This window comes from Acipenser ruthenus, chromosome 21 (assembly GCF_902713425.1).
Source record: "Acipenser ruthenus chromosome 21, fAciRut3.2 maternal haplotype, whole genome shotgun sequence".
NCBI lineage: Eukaryota > Metazoa > Chordata > Actinopteri > Acipenseriformes > Acipenseridae > Acipenser > Acipenser ruthenus.
In genome coordinates this window covers 28,093,847-28,113,232 of record NC_081209.1, presented here as the reverse complement: position 1 = coordinate 28,113,232, position 19,386 = coordinate 28,093,847, and the positions used below count along the sequence as shown (strand labels likewise).

Below are 19,386 nucleotides of genomic sequence, written 5' to 3'. Positions count from 1 at the left end.
ATGAGTTTCAAACCTGGGCATTCGAGTCCATTCCACTCTTCTGAAAGTGAAACTGCAATGTAAAAAGCATTTCATTGAGTTTACAATATGCATTATTATTATTATTATTATTATTATTATTATTATTATTATTATTATTATTATTATTACCCCCCCCCCCCCATTGTCAATACCCCCCCCCCCCCCATATTTACAACCCCCTTTATTTAATGCGTTTACTGTATTTAATTATTGAATGCACATATAGTATAAAAGAAAATGAAGGTTTTAAATTGAAGTAAAAATAAAGATATGCATTTTAAAAGGTGTGCAAGCCCACTTATTTAAAAGAGAACAGGGTTGCATGTTTTTTTTTATGGAGAAACAGAAGTAGAAGTCTGAATCACTGTGTGGTTTGTATTTTTTTTTTTGTAAGTCAATTCAGACACAGATGCGTATTTCTGAGAACACGCCTATATTTGAATGCTGTATAAGAGGCTGTGAATATAAATGATGATGCCAATAAAAAAACAAAAACAGCAAATATAGATCTGCTTTATTACATGTTCATTCATCATAATCGTCCCATCGCCGTTTCGTTAAATACAGGTGCTTAGCGGGGCTGCTGCTATTGGTAAAAATAACTATCACATTCGTGGCATGGATTGAATCAACCACGTCCCACGTTTATATAGAACGAAACGCATCCGAAAGTCACAACCGAGCCCATCCAACAAAACAAAGCCGGCCAACAGGACTCCCAACAAACCACGGGAATTAAAACCTTCAAATGTTAACTCTATTGCATTTTTATATCTGTCGTGTTTATGTTGTATTCAAACTAATCCAATTGATGTCTTATGCACTTCCACATAAAACGCATCGTTCCGTATATGAAATGACTGGAGAGAAGATCACAACTCCCATTATTCAGTGCGGGAAAGTAAATCTTACTACCGGTACCTCCAATATTGCATTAGAAAAAACAAATAGGCCAATATCTTTTTTTTCCTCTACATTGTACATACGTTTTCTAAAGGGTAATTCTCAATGCCCTACAGGTGATGTAAAACGATATCCCTTAAATACAAAGGGAACAAAAATACATAAAATAAAATCAAACGTATGTGAAGAGAACAAGATGAAAACGTGCCTCGTATTGCATTTCAACTTTTTCGCTGCTTTAAATCTTATTTAAGGGGGTTAGTAATCCGAACTGGGTCATGTGACCTGCACGAGTCGTTATTTTCTGTGAAGATGTTAAAAGTAAATTACTGCCAGTGCGTTTTATAGGTGACGTATAGTCCTACGTGGGCAGTTTTTGTCCAAGTGCCACATCTTATAGGCTGTCCCCCACCCCAGAAACGATCTCTTGTCATTTTCATCCCTCTTCATCCTCAGACACAGAGCCCCTTTTCTAGACAGGAGTGCGCCCGCAAGCTCCACATACCCGCCTGTCCGTCAGGAGGGAAGGTGTGGACAGGGCAGAGTGAAAGGGACAGGGAGACGGGGAGAGGGGGAGACCGAAATATCCGCCGACAGATAAAGGGGACATCAAGGCAGAAAGATCCTTTGAACTTAAAGCGTTCTTGGAAAGACAACAAGAGTTGAGGAACGACAAGGTAAGTTATATGTGGGATTTTCCAATTATAAACAGTGCATACAAACTAGTATTTGTAAAGATGTTTCTTAGACATATTTTTTATTGGAGCACGTTATTGGCTTGTTTTTACTGCTGTTTTGACGCTGACATATATTAAACCCAGTATATTAAATTGTAAGTTAGCTGTGATATGCCATATTCTGATTTTGTCATTTTATGGCCACCACTAAAAAAAAATAGAAAAATAAAATAAAAACTTAATATTGTTTTTTAATCAACTTGCCTAATATATTTCAAGCATAATTTATTTATCCGTAGATTTTGCAAATGGATTTTTTAAAAAAAGAAAGAAAATAGGTTGATGTACAAATTCTGATAATGGTGTATTTAATTTTTCTTTATTGAAAAGTTACATTTTGGAAACCGTGCATGCAACAAACATTTCTCAGGGTGTGTGTTGCAAAATAACTCATGCTGTATTAGAGGCTGGTGCAGTTCATGTCTCGAGTTTATTTAAGCGGTGCGCTACAATGAGCTGTCTAGCTCGGTGGGGACAATAGAGCCCCGGTGTGATCCGACCCAAGAATGTGGATGTAGTTAAATTGCAGGACACGTTCTCCGAGTGTGGGGCTGTATTGAGAAATAAAGACAGACAGAGAAAGAGAAGACTTGTTTTTTTTTTTCTTTATGGGCTGGTGAGAAAATGTTCAGTCTGAAAGTTGGCTTGGCGTCTTTATTTCATCGGCAATGGAGCAGATATAATTCAATAGGAAATGCTGGGATTGCAATGAAAAGATTCACAGGAACACAGCAAACTCTGGCTCTTGTGAATTAATTATTAGGGCAAATAAACTCCAAGAGACGGTTATTGTTAAACAAGAACCAAAAAACAAAGAGAAAAAAGAACGCTACATTTCACACACACACACACACACGCACACGCACACACACACACACACACACACACACACACACACACACATATATATATATATAATCTGTGTGTGTGTGTATGTGAAAAAATAATAATCATAATAATCATACAAAAGCAAAAAGCAAAAACACATGTGGATTGCATTATGTTTGGATTTAACTTTGTCGGATTATAAATCAATGTATTCATATTTACTTATGTTTTTATTTTTGTATTTTTTTTATTATCAAAATATTACTATGTGTCACCCTGGCAATTATATATTTAAAAAAAAAATTGTGATTTAAATAATTTCCATTTTTTTCACACCATACAAAAAATAAATACAATACAGTTAACGTAAACCCAGAACCCATTTTACCAGCGTCTTTACATTTCAGCCATTTCAACCGTCAAACCTACAATGCATTATTGTGCATTTAAAATAATGCGAGGGTAAAAAAATAAAAGTACTATATTAAAAAGTACAGTATGTGTTGTTTTCAATGATTGGAAAAAAATAAAATTATATAATAATAATAATAATAATAATAATAATAATAATAATAATAATAATAATAATAATAATAATAATAATAATAGAAATCACAGCATCGAAGTCAGAGCATTGTTTTAAATCCACCTGAATGAATTAGTATCTGTAGCCTGCCTGTGAAAGTCCTAGGAGCGGAGGGAGGGGTGAACATGGCCTCTCTGTCAGTCTGTCTGTCTGGAATTTGATCGATAGCATAGCCTGCCTAAAAGTTCAGCCGGCGGGGTCTCTCCCGCTGCTCTTACAGCGAGTGAGGGCCTGCGACACGACTGCTAGCCAGTGCCTTTTGCCCTCAAACCCAGCACCAACCTTAGAATGAAGGAAGACTCGGCTAAGAATGGATTTCTTTATTTCATCAGACAAACTTCTGATCTGCACTGAAAGCGATACCGTTTGTAACCCCCAAGACCTCTCTTTTATCCGGGCAGATTCTGCTGGCGAATAGAATCACGGCGTTATTCAAAAGGGTCAGTGTGTGCCAAACCATTGCTTCACCACCAAGACTGATTGCACTAATCTGAGCCTTTCTATAGTGCAGTCGGTTTGCACTTCTCAGTCGCTGTCCTGTTTTTTTTTAAAATGTATTTCTCAGTGCACTGCATTATGTAAAGCATGAACATCGACATCGTTAAATATAGATTTAATTATGGTAATTGTATTATTTTGTAAATTGACAGATGAGTATTTTTTTTTGGTCAGAATGTATATATAATTTAACTGCATTTAATATTAATGTGAGCCTGGTGTGACCACCCTGCTGTTTTGCATGATATTTCGACACGTCATCGTGAGCTTTATTCAGATACAGCAGGGTTTTGCATTAGGTTGTATTGTCTTGTAAAAAGCACCACACTTTTTCTTGAGCATTCCATTGTACGCAGCCAAGAAGAAAACGCGTGCCCTATTCAGACAACTGGGTACGTCGACAGCAAAGACAAAGCAGTGTTAATATGAGATACTTTCACGTATCTACAACAATCGAGAGGCATGATTTGAATAGCATGTCTTAACCAATTGCAGATGCGATCTGTTTTTTAAACATTAGGCTGTAATTACATATATATTGCTGCACCGTTTTGATAGAATATTTTTTTTCTATGACTATAGTGTGTTCACTGAAAAAAAAAAAAAAAAATCCGGATACATTTATTTAATTAATTATACATTTTAATAACGTTTCGCCGGCATATTAGATCGAGTGTTAACGTGTTAATTGAGATATCCACAGTGTTAATTAAGGCTCGGAAATGGGTAGGATAGCACATTGTCATTTATGTTGGTTTAGAAGGCATAGAACCCCCCCCCCCAGCCCCCTCCGTCGTTTTCCAGCTCTGTGATTGGTTCCCCAGAAGGCTGCTGCTAAAGTGACGTCAGTGCAGGCGAGGGCTGCCAGGAGACGAGGCTGTTGGAAAGAAACCAGACCCTTGGAATCGAGCGAAAGAGACAGAGGGACCAAGAAAGGAAGAGAGACACAGAGAGACAGAGAAGGAAAGAAAGAGTGAGCGAAGGAGAGGAGTGAGGGGGTACAGGGCGAAATAAAGGATAGAAGGAGAAGAGATTGCAAGTAGGTGCAGCTTTTCAAGACAGCTTTTTCCCCATCTTGGAAATATTAGAATGCTCTAACCCCATGGATCGGTGCAGAAAGCCATTGCGATGCCGAGGATTGGCATCTCTTCTTAAGAGACCCGTTATATTTGCCGAGCCCGCGTTACTGCCGCTGCTGCCGATTGCCATTCCACTGCTGTATTTCCACGGCTGCTCTGAAAAGAACAATCAATGCTTTTGACTATACTGAAGCAGGCTTCCAGTGCTCCCACTACATCTATTTGGGCGCAAAAAAAGCAAAAACGAAGATTTTTCACTATACAAAAGTAAGGATTCTATTTCTGTTATAATCGCTTATAGTTATTTTTTTCTGCTTCATGCATGTATCTAACGCCTACATTACCTTTTTAAATAGGTAGTAGCAGTAGTAGCATGCAAAAGTTGTCAATATGCGCAGAGTGCTTGTGTCCCTGTCATTATATATAGAGAGGGAGATAGATAGATAGATAGATATATAGATAGATAGATAGATAGATAGATAGATAGATAGATAGATAGATAGATAGAATCATTTTATATTAAAATAATTGTAGACACTGTATATGCTTGAAAAATCTGCTAGGGTTCCCTTGCTTTAGGACGCTCTCCTGCAACAGCTCGGACCAGTTGACCCAGAACCAAAGACAAGGCCGTGGTCTTCGGCACGCGCTTTTATTCTCTTTACTTGCCTGCTCGCTCGGAGTTTCGATTCCTCGGTCAAGTCCAACAGCAGAAGTGAACTGGAGATGTAAATCACTCCCCAATATACTTCAAATAGGAGAAGCCAAGGGTACGGTATCTGGCTCTCAATGCACGATTTTGTTTGGGGGAAAAGAAACTGTGACAAACAGAAAACAGAAACTTAAGACCCGTGGTCGCAGTAACAAAATACTTAAACTGTCATTACAAAATTGTTAATGAAATGAAGGGGTTTTAATTATAAATGTCAGATCAGAGTCTGATGCGAGGTATACGGTTACTGTTTCAAGGTGATTAAAAATCACAAGGTAACATGTATGTGTTTAATTTAAAGCGGAGTGGCAGGTTGACGTGCTTATTGGTGTATGTGTTGCTAAAGAAGCCCGTGTTTACAATGCTCGAGCACTGACTGCATTGAAAGGTTAGGGTTTAGGAAATACACATGCAAATATATATCATTGAAATACAACAGAAAACACATCTATGCGTGGGATAGATAGATGCCAAATCCAACTAAATATGTGCTCGGTGTGAATCAAAACGATCTGTAATAATTGTACAGCCGATATAATTTTACACAATTTCTACCGAAAAAGACAGAGAGCAAAGACTATTTAAATAAAACACTGCATTTTCAACATTTTAATCACATGTGTTTCAACACAAACATGAACACAAGACAGTAAATTATATAAATGCTTAAACTGTCGGCCGCTCTACTAATAGCAATAATAATAATTGACGCCTCAGAAGAGTCTTGCTTTAAGGTGCTGTGGATAGAGCTCGGTTTATAAACTGCAAATGTTACACTGTGCTTCTGATACAATCCCCCCCCCCCCCCTGTTTCAACTCGATTAAAATAATGTTTTTTCTAGGTGTAATTACACTTTAAATATGTTCTCCAGAGGTTTGTAGTTATTCACACTGTGTGTTCCTCTTAGGCCTTGGTTCGCCTCTCCATAGCCATTATTATTATTGTTATTTTCATTGTTTTAATCTGTGTTGACGCTGTTTTTGCGCTGATAAACAGTTCATGTGAATCCTGTTTTGAAAACTTTGGGTGAAGGATAACAGAAAGCCACTATCCCTGATTTGTATACAAGGTGTTGAGCGCTAATTTCTTCCTTTTGCATGATTTTTGAGACTCTTTGTATTCTTTTAATTACTCTATGTGAAAAAAATACAGTGCCAACTCACCAATTAAAACAATTAGCACGCGATGGAGGCTCGCGATAACTTGAGGTTACTCTAGGTTGGCTAAAAATAACTTCTCCTAATTAAAAAATGTGACGTCAGACGCCTAGGACGTAAAGTGAAAGCGAAACGTGGGTTCACCAAGAGGTGATTTAATTAACATTTGCATAAAAAAAAAAACCACCTGGTAATTCCGACTAGAGCTGCGATATAATTTCATACTGCTTTAACATAATTCATATTGATGATATTTGCTTGGTCTTATGTTCACATTGGTATTAGGAGTGAAACATTGATTCCCATAACTGCTATTTTTTTTGTTAAATAAATCAGTATTGTAACACAAAGGCCATTTTGTGATCCTTTTGACAGGAAGGAACTGTCGGAAAGACTGACTCAAAGTGTAGATCAAATCCCCTTGTAAAAAGAGCAGGATTGGTTCAGAGTCATAATTTAATCTGAAGTGAGGAATATTATCAAGTAAGACTTTGAATGACATCCAATCCCAGATATATTTAACTCCATCTTTTAATTGTTTTATTAAAACCTGTAATAAAATGCTTGCTGCACTATATCGTTTCCAGTGCAACGAACAGAATCGCTCACTGACATTTTTCCCACATTTGATGAGCTTCTAAGAAAAAAAAAATATTTATAATCAATTCCAATTTTACGTTATGTTAATCAAATATAAAAAAAAAAACTAAAAGTGGAATTTAAAATAGCGAGAGAGCAGAACGCGCAACGGTATAGCATATTAATATAACTTGTGTAAATGCTCTTCAAAAATATGATGTGCTCCAAAAATATAATAATAATAATAATAATAATAATAATAATAATAATAATAATAATAATAATTAAGCAGGCGAAGCAGAAAACACGAGCTTGAGGAATAAGTGTAACAGCACCATGGTCAGCGGCAGGGCGAACACGGTGACAGCTCTATGTGTCGAATACTCACATGATAATCACACACATGAAGCATGCTAGTAGAAAAGTGTATTTTAATGAGAGTAATTGTATTGTCAGATTTGCTTATTTTTTTGTGAAATAGTGGGTTCAGTATCGAGAAGTCTTTAGATGGAGGAAAGGTGTTGGCTTCGTGTGCTTGTGAAACTATTGTTGCCTTTTTTCAACGAGCAGCTTTTTTAATGATCCCAGGTCGTATTACACCCAGGACAACATGCTTATATCTGAAATAACTACGAGTACATAGGACTCTGAGTAACTGGCTAGTAACACGAAACAGCAACAGGCAAGAGGGGGTGCGCTTCATGTTAAATGCAACGCATTGCTCAACAGGCACAACGCTATGTTAGGAATGCTGTTGTGCACCGTTTCAATCTATGGGTAAAATGCTGGCTCTTTCAGTCTATTGGACAGGCCTACGATTTCAAAATGAAATGTTTAGGAATTAAATTACAATCGCTTTAATAATAGTTATGTTCGTTTATTTGGTGTACGCATTATCTATATTTTTAGATCTCTTGCTAAACATGATACTAACACGTTTTCATATTTTACTATCGTGTTATTATTAGTATTAGTTATATTATTAGTATTATTATTAGTATTATTTTCTAGTCTTAAAAGTGAAATGTACCGTACTGCATAATTTGCATTATATCTAAATGTAATATAGCCTACTGGTAGAACACCTACAATTTATACTGTCTGGAGCACAGTTCAGATACAGCATAGCTACTGAAAAGAGGGTTCTATGGTCGCTCTCTATACAACCATAAGAGTCATATTTGGGGGTTTAGAATATTGAACCCTCGTGGTTCTATTCCGGTCAGTAGAACCCTCTGTGGTTCAGTAGAGAATGGATTCTAAGAACGTCCTCGGGATTTATCATAGATGGGTTTTTATTCACTTTGAGAGGCGTTAGAAAAGCATTTTAAGAATTGTAGGTTTTTAAGTTTCTATTACCCACGGTAGCAATGGTCCTTTTATAAAACACAATTATATTTGTTTTAAAGCTTTTTTTAAAAAAAAACCTGAAATACAGTAAAATATATTTATTTATAGGAATGTATCCTATTTAACATTTTTAAACTACTTATCGTTTTTATTAAAGGTAGAGTGTAAACCCAAATCTGTAAGCATTTATTTCAACAGATTTTAAACAAGTGTTTATTTTAATTGTTTATGAATAATACTAAACACACAAATAGTACAGTGTAAAGTATATAAATACCAAAACGTGTTTAAAATGGGTTTGACATTGATGTTTCATTACTAAACATTTGGTCAACAGTGTACCAGTTGATATTAAATCTAAAGATTTCAAAGAAAAATTCTTAGTAAAGCAGCCATGAACATGCGCACAAATGTGTGTGTGTGTCTGTGTGTGTGTGTGTTGTCGCCATGGTGATGGACATCTCGCCTCTTCAATCTGAAGTTCTAGAACGTCTGGAGACACGTAGAGATTCAGTGGATGCACTTTGCAAAAGTTGTTCTTGAGGTGCTTCCATCAAGTTGGTTAGGCTACAGTAACTTTTTGGAAAATCCAATTCAGCATTTTTTAATTTTGTTTTTGTTTGTTGCAAAAAATATACAGTTCTGAAAGATAAAGCAATTTCAGAACTGTAAAATAGTAATAATGATAATAATAATGTTGCTGTATGAATATACCTGTAATGCTGAATTATAAGAAACCTGGAGAGTTTTTCAACAGCTCTGGAAACAGCCGTTCCAATGAGATTCACAAGAGTCACACATTATTTGCGGACCCTACTACACTTGTTAGAATGCGCAAGGCCTAATAATTACATTTCAAATTGCACTTACCCAGCACAGATTGTAAGAAATCCCTGGTTCTGTGCTTGTGTTCTGGTACAGCAACCACAATGAAACTAGGATCAATCTAGGGTGATGTACACTGATGGCATCATGCATTGTGATCCTTTGAAAGTGCAACGGAAAACATGAATGAACTATGGTGCAGCAAAAATATATTCTATTAATAAGACATTGAGATCCCAACTGCTGTTGCTCACATAGGTGAACTGAAAACAATGTTCTCTGTTCGATGTAATTTGAATGCGACTGAATTTAGTTTTAGAAGTTGCTTTTACTATATAGCAATCAAATGCCAGTTTTTAAGAATTAGAACATTATTTGCATGAATCATATAGTGGCATGACCTCTCTCTCACTATTTTTTTAAAATAAAACATTCAATGGCGATCATTTTTTGTCTGATTTATTAATAATACAAAATAAAGCTGTAGCCAAATGTTGGTGAATAAAACTATTTCATTTTTTTTAATTTTAAGGCTTTATTTTATTGAAAGCAAAGGAAAAAGGCGAGAAAAGAACCTTGATTTGAATGCAAGACTTGCATTGGGCCTGTTAGTGGTGATGTCAGCAAGCAAGGTTCTATTAGCATGCAAATAGGGCTGAGTTTGGGGAGTAAGAGGCAGCCCTCTTTTTCCCAGCCTCTGGTAGACCCTGCTACATGATCTGCATGCAAACCAAGACCCCCTCTATCTTCTCTCTCACTCTCGTCTGGTCAAGGGCCAGGCTGGATCCTCTCGTGAGGCTGGCCCACCCTTCAAAGCTTCTGATAAAGCATGGAGAAGTACAGATCCGCATTGTAAGGACTGCAGACACCACACTCATGCTGGGCATTTGGGCTGATTTGTTTCATATCTTCCTTTTTTTCTTTTTTTTTTTTTTTTTTTGCTGGCAGGTGGGGAGTTTCTTTCCCTTTTGTGTCTGATCTTCCAAACTACAAGATGCAGGCAGTCGGGCGTTTGTGGAAGACCTGTGGCGGAGAGGGAGTCGGTTGCTATCTTTGGTTATCTAGCTGTATGAGTGTTATTCAGCCGTCATAAAGCTAGATAACCGAAAGTAGAAATGACTTCCAAACCTGCGTACTGATCAAGTCAAAAAGCAAGTCAGAAAGGAAGAACGAAGATACACGAAATGACCGACATCTAAGGTGAGAAGATAAAGCAACTCACGAAGACTTCAAACAAGGACATCAATGATCTATGCAGTCTTTTATTGACCAAGGTAAGCTGAATTTTTTTTACCACTGTACATATTATGCAATTACATGATGGCTGGTGTAGAACTATTATCACCTGTGTAAAAAAAAAAAAACTACAGACACACCAAGGATAAAACTTGATGTAAAATCAGAAGTATCAGTCATACTCAGATGTTTTCGTTTCCAACACATACATGAAATGTCTCATCTTTAAAATGCAAATTGTATGTTTTATTCCACAAAAGTAAAAAAAAAGAGACCCCCATCCCCTTTTTAAAATGAACTTGTTTAAAAAAAGTTCCATGAAATGATTCTGGAAGCGGAACGTTGAGACGCATTAGAATTCTGGAATTTTTGTTTTATGGGGGCTCGTCTCTGGCGCTGCCCCTTTGAGAGGTCAAGTTCTTGATAATTTGATCACTTCTCATGGGTTCTGGCAGCTGCTTTTGTGCAGAGCTGGGGATCATTGTGAAAAGTGAAGTGGAGCAGAAATGAAGGGGCGATTTTCTATAGAAGAGGGGAGGGGGGAATCCTAGGAGGGCAAACCCTTAACATTGAAATTCATTCTGCATTGAAAATATCTTCTTTAGCAAGAAGGGCAAAGTTTTGTGACACAAAAGTGGATATCTTCACAAAGAAATTGTGTCTCATCAGAGTAGGCTACTAAATTATAGATAGATAGATCGATAGATAACTAGATAACTAGATAGATAGATAGATAGATAGATAGATAGATAGATAGATAGATAGATAGATAGATAGACAGATCCTTCTGATACTTTGACTCAACAGGCTCTTGAACCGTGGCATTTTGAGTTACTAATACCCTATTAATTATAACACAGAATTCATCATATAATGCCTGTCTTCATATTTAATTATGCTGCTGTAGCTTTGTTTTTAATTCAGATCTTTACTTCATGTGAACACATTGGATACAATCTGCTCTGAAAATAACCGATTAAAAATGATACCTCTTTATCACTAGAGACGGGTTATCTCTTCAGTCACTGTGTTTATTATGCAAGCCCAGAGTCAGGGGACGGGGTTTATGAAAGTCTTTACTCCAAAGGGAAATTGCACACTTTTTAAAAATTTATTTTTGTAAAAGGAGAACACAATAATACAGAACCTGCCACAAGCACACACAATACGTTTTTTACTGTTTAAAGGGAAAGTGACCAGATAGCTTTTTGACTTAAATATGTTGATCAATCTGACACTTAAAAGTCTCCTAAAAGTATATTGATAAAAACCACGCTATTTATTGAATTGTATTCATCTTTTTTAATACGTTTAATATATTTATAATGCTATTGCTTGGATATATATGTAGATTTTTAATGTTAATAAAACTGTAATAAAACATGGTTGGGAGGATAAAACAAACAACACTAAAAACTATCCCAGACATTTCGAGACATTGGGTTTGTTCACTGTCTGTTGATAGCCAGCCTGAGACTGTGTGTCTTTGGTGAAGTTGGGTGGGATTTGCTAGTGTGTTGTTAGCTCCCATAATCTCTCCAGACAGACCACATTGGGAGCAGTCCATTCAGCAGGCCCCAAAACATGGTGCTGAATATTAAACAGATCGGCTCTGGGGTCAAGTGCTCACTCTTTCTCTTCTTTTCAACCCCCGTCTACCCAGACTGTGTATTGAAATAGTTCCAAACCCTTTAAAAACTTCAATGCCCTGCAATTCATTCACATTTTAAAATGTCTTTCATGCACAGCGAGCCTCTGTTTCCATGCACTGCATGGCATTGCTTTTGCATTGCATTGAACAGTTGGAAACGATATATTATTTTACTGTACCCTATGCCATTATAGATCTGTTCTATTTTTTATTTATATTTAATCACGTGAGCTGATTTTCAAAACGAAAATTAAAAACATGCACAGCTTTACTATAAGAATACAAGCTAGAAATATAATAGGTTAAAAAACAACGTGTTGAAAATAACCCCATTCGAACACAAGCCAGGTTTACACAAACCCAGTTTGCATTTGACCAAGGCAAACACACAAAAGGATGAATAGATAAGGTAGTATAAACTGACAGAGAACGGATAGAGAAGGTATAATCCAGTGCTTCAAATAAAATTATGGTTAATGCTGTAAAAAAAAAAAGAAAAACACTAAATAAATAAATAAATTAATTAATTAATTAATAACAGTAAAAGCATGAGCGGCCCGATTTGGAAAGACAGCGTTAATCCACATTCACAGCACTAATCCCGTGATCTGGAGGGTCCCACACGCAGAACAAGAATTAAACATGTGGATTTTCTAGAAACTGAACTCAATCGTGACACATTTACTCGACCATCTGTAGGAGCCAAAGGAACTCTCTCAGGACACAACTGAACCTAGAAACAGAGGCAACAAACAGCTCTGAGCTAAACCCTGAGATGATCAAGATTCTCATTAATTTAAACACTGTGCATCTAGAATTGATGTGCAACACTTCAAATAAATATTCATGTTATGAATTAGTACATATATATATATATATATAAAGTGCCACTGAGTGTGCTTTGTGTGCTCTGCTGTTATTCTGTCCTGGGGGGGGTATTTGCTTAGGGGATAGAATGGGAGGGTTTGGGGTGGGTATTTTTTTAATTGGAGTTATAAAGACTTTAACCTTTTAAAAAAAAAAAAAAAACAGTTCTTTGGAATGGGATGCTATATATGCTTCCCGGTTTGTGCAAATGAAAAACACTTCAGCCATCCATAGTTCTTGTAGACCTTTTAATTTATTCTACCTCCTGTGTAAGCCTTAGAAATGACCCTCATTTAGTGAAGCTTAATGCATTGTGTTGCGCTTGTACTAACTCTCCCAGTGTATTCGAGTACCTCAACCTGCCTTTTTCTTGCACAGCCCTTCAGGCTTCCCATAGCTCAGCACTCAGAGAGCTCCAGCTCCAATGGCTTAGCAAGCAAGGTCCTAACTGGAGGAGATGCACGCTCATTCAAGCCCAAGCTACTTACAAGCAATAGAGGCTGCAGCAGCTCTGAAAGGATGGTGTGTCCCTCAATGGCTGGAGCGAGGCCCAGGCTAATTGGTTTGATTCAAGGAGGGATGCTGGATTTGTGAAAAGTCCCTGCATGGTTTTCCCACGATCAGGTTAAGCTCTCATACAAAGTGGCTGAAGGTGGCTTAAGATGGGCATTTAAGGGCGGAAATATGATAATCTTTGGTAACTTTGTATATATTTGTCTGCTAAATGTAGTTAAGTGGATGTATCACAAGGTATTCCTGCCACTTCATCTCTACAGAGGAACTCCAATATGCAAACAATTGGGTTTCTACCAGGGAGTACGGGGCTGGAATTTAGTGTTACCAGATCCACCAAACATTGAAGGCTGGTTCATGTGGATGTCTGGAGAGAGGCATTACGGGTGTATCTATGCTTCATCCCACCTGGTTCAGCCCTGTGGTCTCCCCATTGTAGACTCCTAATTATTAGGTTCAGATTTGTCAAGGCTCACCACAATCTTACTTTTAACAATTTAGCATGTCATTTTCTTTCCTTCATACCGAAAACAAATAAGCAAACAAATAAATAAATAGGATTTATTTAAAAAATATATTTAAAAGAGAAGTCGTGTTTCTTGCCAGCCCTCAACACCCCCACCCCCACACAGCAGCAACAATGGCTCTGCAAAAAGCTCTTCTCGAAGCCTCTCGATTTCAAGTGTGCCCCCTTCACTCTCTAGAGCACGGATGATTATTCAGGGACTCGCTTGTAAAGAAGTCGTATGGCCATCATGTGCAACGTGGCCAGCTACACTTAGAACTGCGAGTGTCATCTCATGTACTGAATAGCAACAGATGAAAATGACCTGTTCATTTCACTTACCTTTCACCTATTAAACTAGAGGGGAAGAAACACACACACAACAACATTCTTGGCTTGCTTATTTCTTATCGTATGCAATCATAAGCTGATCAATTTGCACGCCGTCACGTGTGTAAGCTTACCAGCCTACGCCAGCTTGCCCAGCGTACATGCCAACGCAGACGTGTTCCTGTCACCATCCATCACTTAATGATCTTAGTGCCAGCAGTCCAAATATGGGCATGGAAAAGCTCCACTAAACAGGCAACACAAGCCTGTTAATTAATGCAATGAATTATTTAAACTTTCATTACCATGGACAGGCAATTGGGATGCTATATCTTCCTTAATTCATACAATGTTGGATTTTGGTCAAACCAGGGCTATGATCAGAACGATGAAATGGTTTTGTGAGGTGGATTACAAGAATGCTATTTTAGTGAAATGAACGACTTCGTTGTGCTGTCTTTTCAGTCTTTTGTGCAGATATTTTGAAAACTGGTATATATTTCCGGAAATGTAAAAGTAATTGCTTTTTAGCAGACAGTGCAAGCTGGTCTGATTTATTGTTCAATTAAACCGCATTAATTATCACTGCCAAAGACACGAATACCACAAAACGGTTCAGCCTGAAATTACAGTACATGCAAATGAATATCTTTTCCAAGCCATGTTTGTAAAGGAAAATAAGTGCACAAATAAAATAAAATAAAAATTTATTTAAAAGAAATATGTAGGGCTGTTTTAGTCATTTCACAAATATTTATTAAAAGCCGATCATCCTCTTTTATTCCCCCTGCTGTGTAAGACTGCTGGACAGTAAAACTGCATACCAGAACTGAACATCATGTACTACACTGTCTCTCCTTGCTCCCTTCTGCAATTCACATCTTTATACTGCTACAGATGTCGCTCCCTTTGTGTATAAAGACAGGGTCTCTGTCAACTAAAGACAGGGTATAGTACTGTATGTCCTGCTGTATGTACAGTACTTCACCCCTTCCATGCACAGGCTTCACTCGCAGTGGACTGATGGATTTCCATGCTGCAGAATGACCCCCACATTCCAAATTCCAAAGTCATTTTTATTGAAATATCTGCGTGCACACAGGAGATGAACCTGCGGAGATGAAACGTTCCCAGAGGGAGCTTGTGTATCAGAAGACAGCAGCAGGGGTGCCTCATCTCACCACATTAAAACATTACTCCCTTTCAATACATGAAAAACAAAATCAATTACGACCGTTTCAACGCCGATATCATCAAGGTGAAAAGAAAAGCATTCAGTTCATCAAGTACCTTCCACTTTTCTCTTCATGCTTGTATGTCACCGTGGTCTGACAGGTAACTGCCAATAAACAGACTGTTAGTCACGAGAATGAAAGAAAGAGAGGCAGGGTGCTGGATGAATGCAGGAGACTACAAATGCTGCCTAAATGATTAAGCCTGAAATGATCCCCCAATCCATCCACATATCCACACGCATTCGTTCCTAGACAGGAACCGCCTGCAAAGTGCTCAGTGATTGCTGATGACACTTTCCTGCTCACAGTGACCCTGTAAACGAACTCGTCGATCGTTGGAGCACCCTTGACATGATTGTTTTATTGCAGGTTTTATGATCTTCCCCTAATTGGTGGGGTGATTCCTGTTCTATCTTAGATCTATGAGCCCATGTTAACTCTAGTCTAGGATTGGTCACTGTTTTTAGACTTTTTTAAATTATTATTATCACCCATCTATACTAGATAAGCTACAAGAAAACAACTTTTAAAAAGAGACCTTTGATTACAGAAGCCAGGGTGCTAAAAGTCCTAATGAATGATGGCTAAAGAGCCAAGCTGATGAATTATACAACGCTGAGCTCCCAAGATCACCAAGCCCACACTTCAAATTCAACGGCACCACAACCACACTTTGAAGTTACGCGTCCTAATTTCATGCACTGTATCGTTTGCTTACGCAATTCTCGCTTTAATGAAAAAGAAAATGCACGAGGAATAAAATGTGACTGATAGCAATAGGTAAGTCAATACTGCAGACAGATAGAAACTCACACGGAGAGTGCAATATATGAATAGGCAAGCAGGAACAGGAGATCATGTTCAAGTGGCTTTTAAAGCACAGTGCATAACTGATGTATTTCATTTTATCCTGCAGTTTCAACACTGTCAGAATTTCCATCAGGTTGTGAACCATCTCTATTGGACAGATAGATGGACACATATACAGACAGACACACAGATATAGCATATTGCATTGTGCATTTATTAAAGCAGCGAATAATGTCTCAATGAGAAGTAGTAGGACTATAGGGGACACTGTATGCGGTACAGAGACATATTCTCAAAATGTAGCCCATTGTAAAAGTCTAATTAGCCATCGGGTTCATTAAAATCATGAAGGTAACCATTCATTGGCTACACATCCATTAGCACGTCCTGTAAAACACATACATACATACATACATATGGTATGTATTCAGCATATGTAATATATGGATGTGTGTATGTGTGAAATTTGGGGGGCGGTTCAACTGAAAATATAGATTTTCCTGTAATTACTTGTATCCTCACCCCACTGGAGTATCTTCTGAGAAGTGCCTGAGCCCACATCAGATAACATGGAGATGTGAAATCCTCCAGCCAGCTCGCTAACACAGCCAGAGTCAGCCAGCAGAGCGCTGCTGGACTCTCCCTATGGAGATTAGGCACAGCAGAGTCCCAGCCTGTCAGGCAAGCAGAATTAAAAGAAATCAAACAGCAGCTCAGGCTCCGAGCTTGCTGGCTGCAGGCTGCAGGGACTTCTGTCCCGTTTCTGAGTGTTTGGGGGCGGGGGTGTCTAGAATTGACTGGAGCTGCGTCCGGACAAAGCAGGTAAATGCCTGTGATTCACGACCAGCCATTGTGCTGGAAAGCAGGCACCTCAATAGAGGAACCCAGACACGATAAAGTAAAGTAAATCATGATGGCACTTCTCCTTTTTCTTTTTTCTTTTTTTTTTTGTTTCTTAACGCTGCCTTTTTTTCTTTTTGGACCCCAAAAAAAGAAAACAAAAAAGAGAAGGAAAGTAGCACGCTGGCTGTCCCCCACTTTGTGTCCGTGGCTGTCCTGAATACAAATAGGAGTGCCTGCTGGCAGCGGGCCGGTATGAATGGTGCCATTGTGTCTCGGAGCTGGCTGCTCCAGCGGCACGGCTAGGCTCCCACTCCTGCCATGCAGCCCCACGCAGATCAGGGCTTTACTGCAGCACTGAGCCCTCGGACCAGATGCTTATTTCCAGTCACGCTAAATAAAGACACAATTTTATAGCAGCTTTTGGGGTTAGAAATTAACTTTTTTTGGGTGGTGGCAGGGTTTAAAAACAAATTAATCCATTCTAAGTGATCCTTTCTAATGTACAAACGGCAATCATGTTAATCCCTGATGGAAACTGCTGCAGATTCTCCATCATGCCTGGGTATTTCACACTCAACTCAGACACTCTGAGTCAGATTTACTAAGCCTTTCCTTCGGTGCACAGTACCACTGCTAACAGCTCGGAAGCAACGAGAGGCTTCATGCTGAATTTATAGAAAAATCACCGTTTAAAATATAGCAAATCTGTCCCATTGTCTCGTTGATGCATCTCGTTTCCTGCGCAAAATAAAGAAATAACAACTTGAACTTGACCTTGGACTTGAGACTCTGTATCAGGTTCAGCTATAGCAGGTTCAGCTTGTGCAGCTGCAGTGCTTCCTGGGCTGGTGGCCTGATATGAACACCCCCTCACACACACACACACACACACACACACACACACACACACACACACACACACACACACACATCAGACAAGCAGTAACACTACATGCTGCAGTACTGTAGAGGGAACCCCAGTTCATAGGCTACAGTACTGCAAATGTGTCTTCACACCATGTGAGTTATTAAGTGCATACAGAGGCATTATCTAAAATGTTTTTACTTTACCTAGTTTCTTACGGTTGTACCTATTTACCAGGAATACAACATGCACATGCCAAGGTCCTTTGTAATCAGAATTAATTCACGATGCTTGATATTATTAGCCCTAAAACACAGGCTTGTATCAAATAAATTAATCAACAGAAGTAATAAATGAGTTTAGAAAATGGTGTATCTATGTAATAACTGACTTAACACATTTGTTCCACAAGTATAACATGTAACAATGTTAGAAAGTACATCTTTTTTTTTTTTTTTCTGTTGCACAGGAATGGCCTGATTTTGAACCTGGCCCTGGAACCACAGCATTGTGGAGGATGTCAGTGTAAAGCAAGGTAAGCAAACAGAGACATGCACACACTGCCACCCCTCTAGCAGTCCAGTCAGTGTAGTGATGACTGGACGCAATTTGAACACGCAGCAAAGACAGAGACGACCTTGACTTCACAATGTACTGTTGGAAGTCCTCGGATCTGCCGTGTTTTAAACACCAGCGGGAGGACAGTGATATCAGGACACTGACATTCTGAAAAAGGACGCAAGCTAACAGAGGACTGGTTCATATTCTTCGGCTCTAACAGGTTGAAAACCACTTAAGTCCCAAATGAAAAAATAAATATATTCTTAAGAAACTGAAGACAATCTACAAGTCAGTGTCTATTTTTGGTCACTTTGCTCAGTGAAGAGTTGCAGTAAATAGCTTTGAGGATGCTGTCTGGTGTAGTGTAACCGTCTCCAAAAAGCAGAAAGCCGTGTGAAAGGAGTCCAGTTCTAAAAGGTGTTTTCCGTGAGGCAGACTCTCTGATTGCCTCCATGCTTGGGAAACCCTGCACTGTCATGGGGGATCCGAGTTCTCCGCGGGGTCCCACCGCTCTTGTACTGGGGAGAGGGGAGCGGGACGCTCGCAGTGCTATTAGAGAGCCAGGCTGTGTTCCAGCCCCACTGCTGGGATTGGGAGTTGCTATGCAGAGCAGTATCATGGTACACATGTAAAAGGAAAATACAATCCCTGAATATGGCAATTAGAATTCAGGTCATTACCAGTGTGAGTAAAC

The 19,386-nt window shown here is 38.5% G+C and overlaps 1 long non-coding RNA gene across 2 annotated transcripts in view; it reads left to right on the top strand.

Annotated features, from left to right (window-relative positions):
* The first annotated feature begins 1,373 nt into the window (after positions 1-1,373).
* The window catches only part of LOC117429556 (uncharacterized), a 38,236-nt gene continuing 20,223 nt past the window's right edge, over positions 1,374-19,386 (top strand). Inside the window, exons 1-3 of one of the 2 annotated variants that reach the window (XR_009308064.1) lie at positions 1,374-1,601; positions 10,225-10,550; positions 18,601-18,666. This is a non-coding gene — a long non-coding RNA (uncharacterized LOC117429556). Of the gene's footprint in view, positions 1,602-4,408; positions 4,920-10,224; positions 10,551-18,600; positions 18,667-19,386 lie in introns of those variants that run through there. The other variant, XR_009308065.1, reaches the window with a different exon arrangement.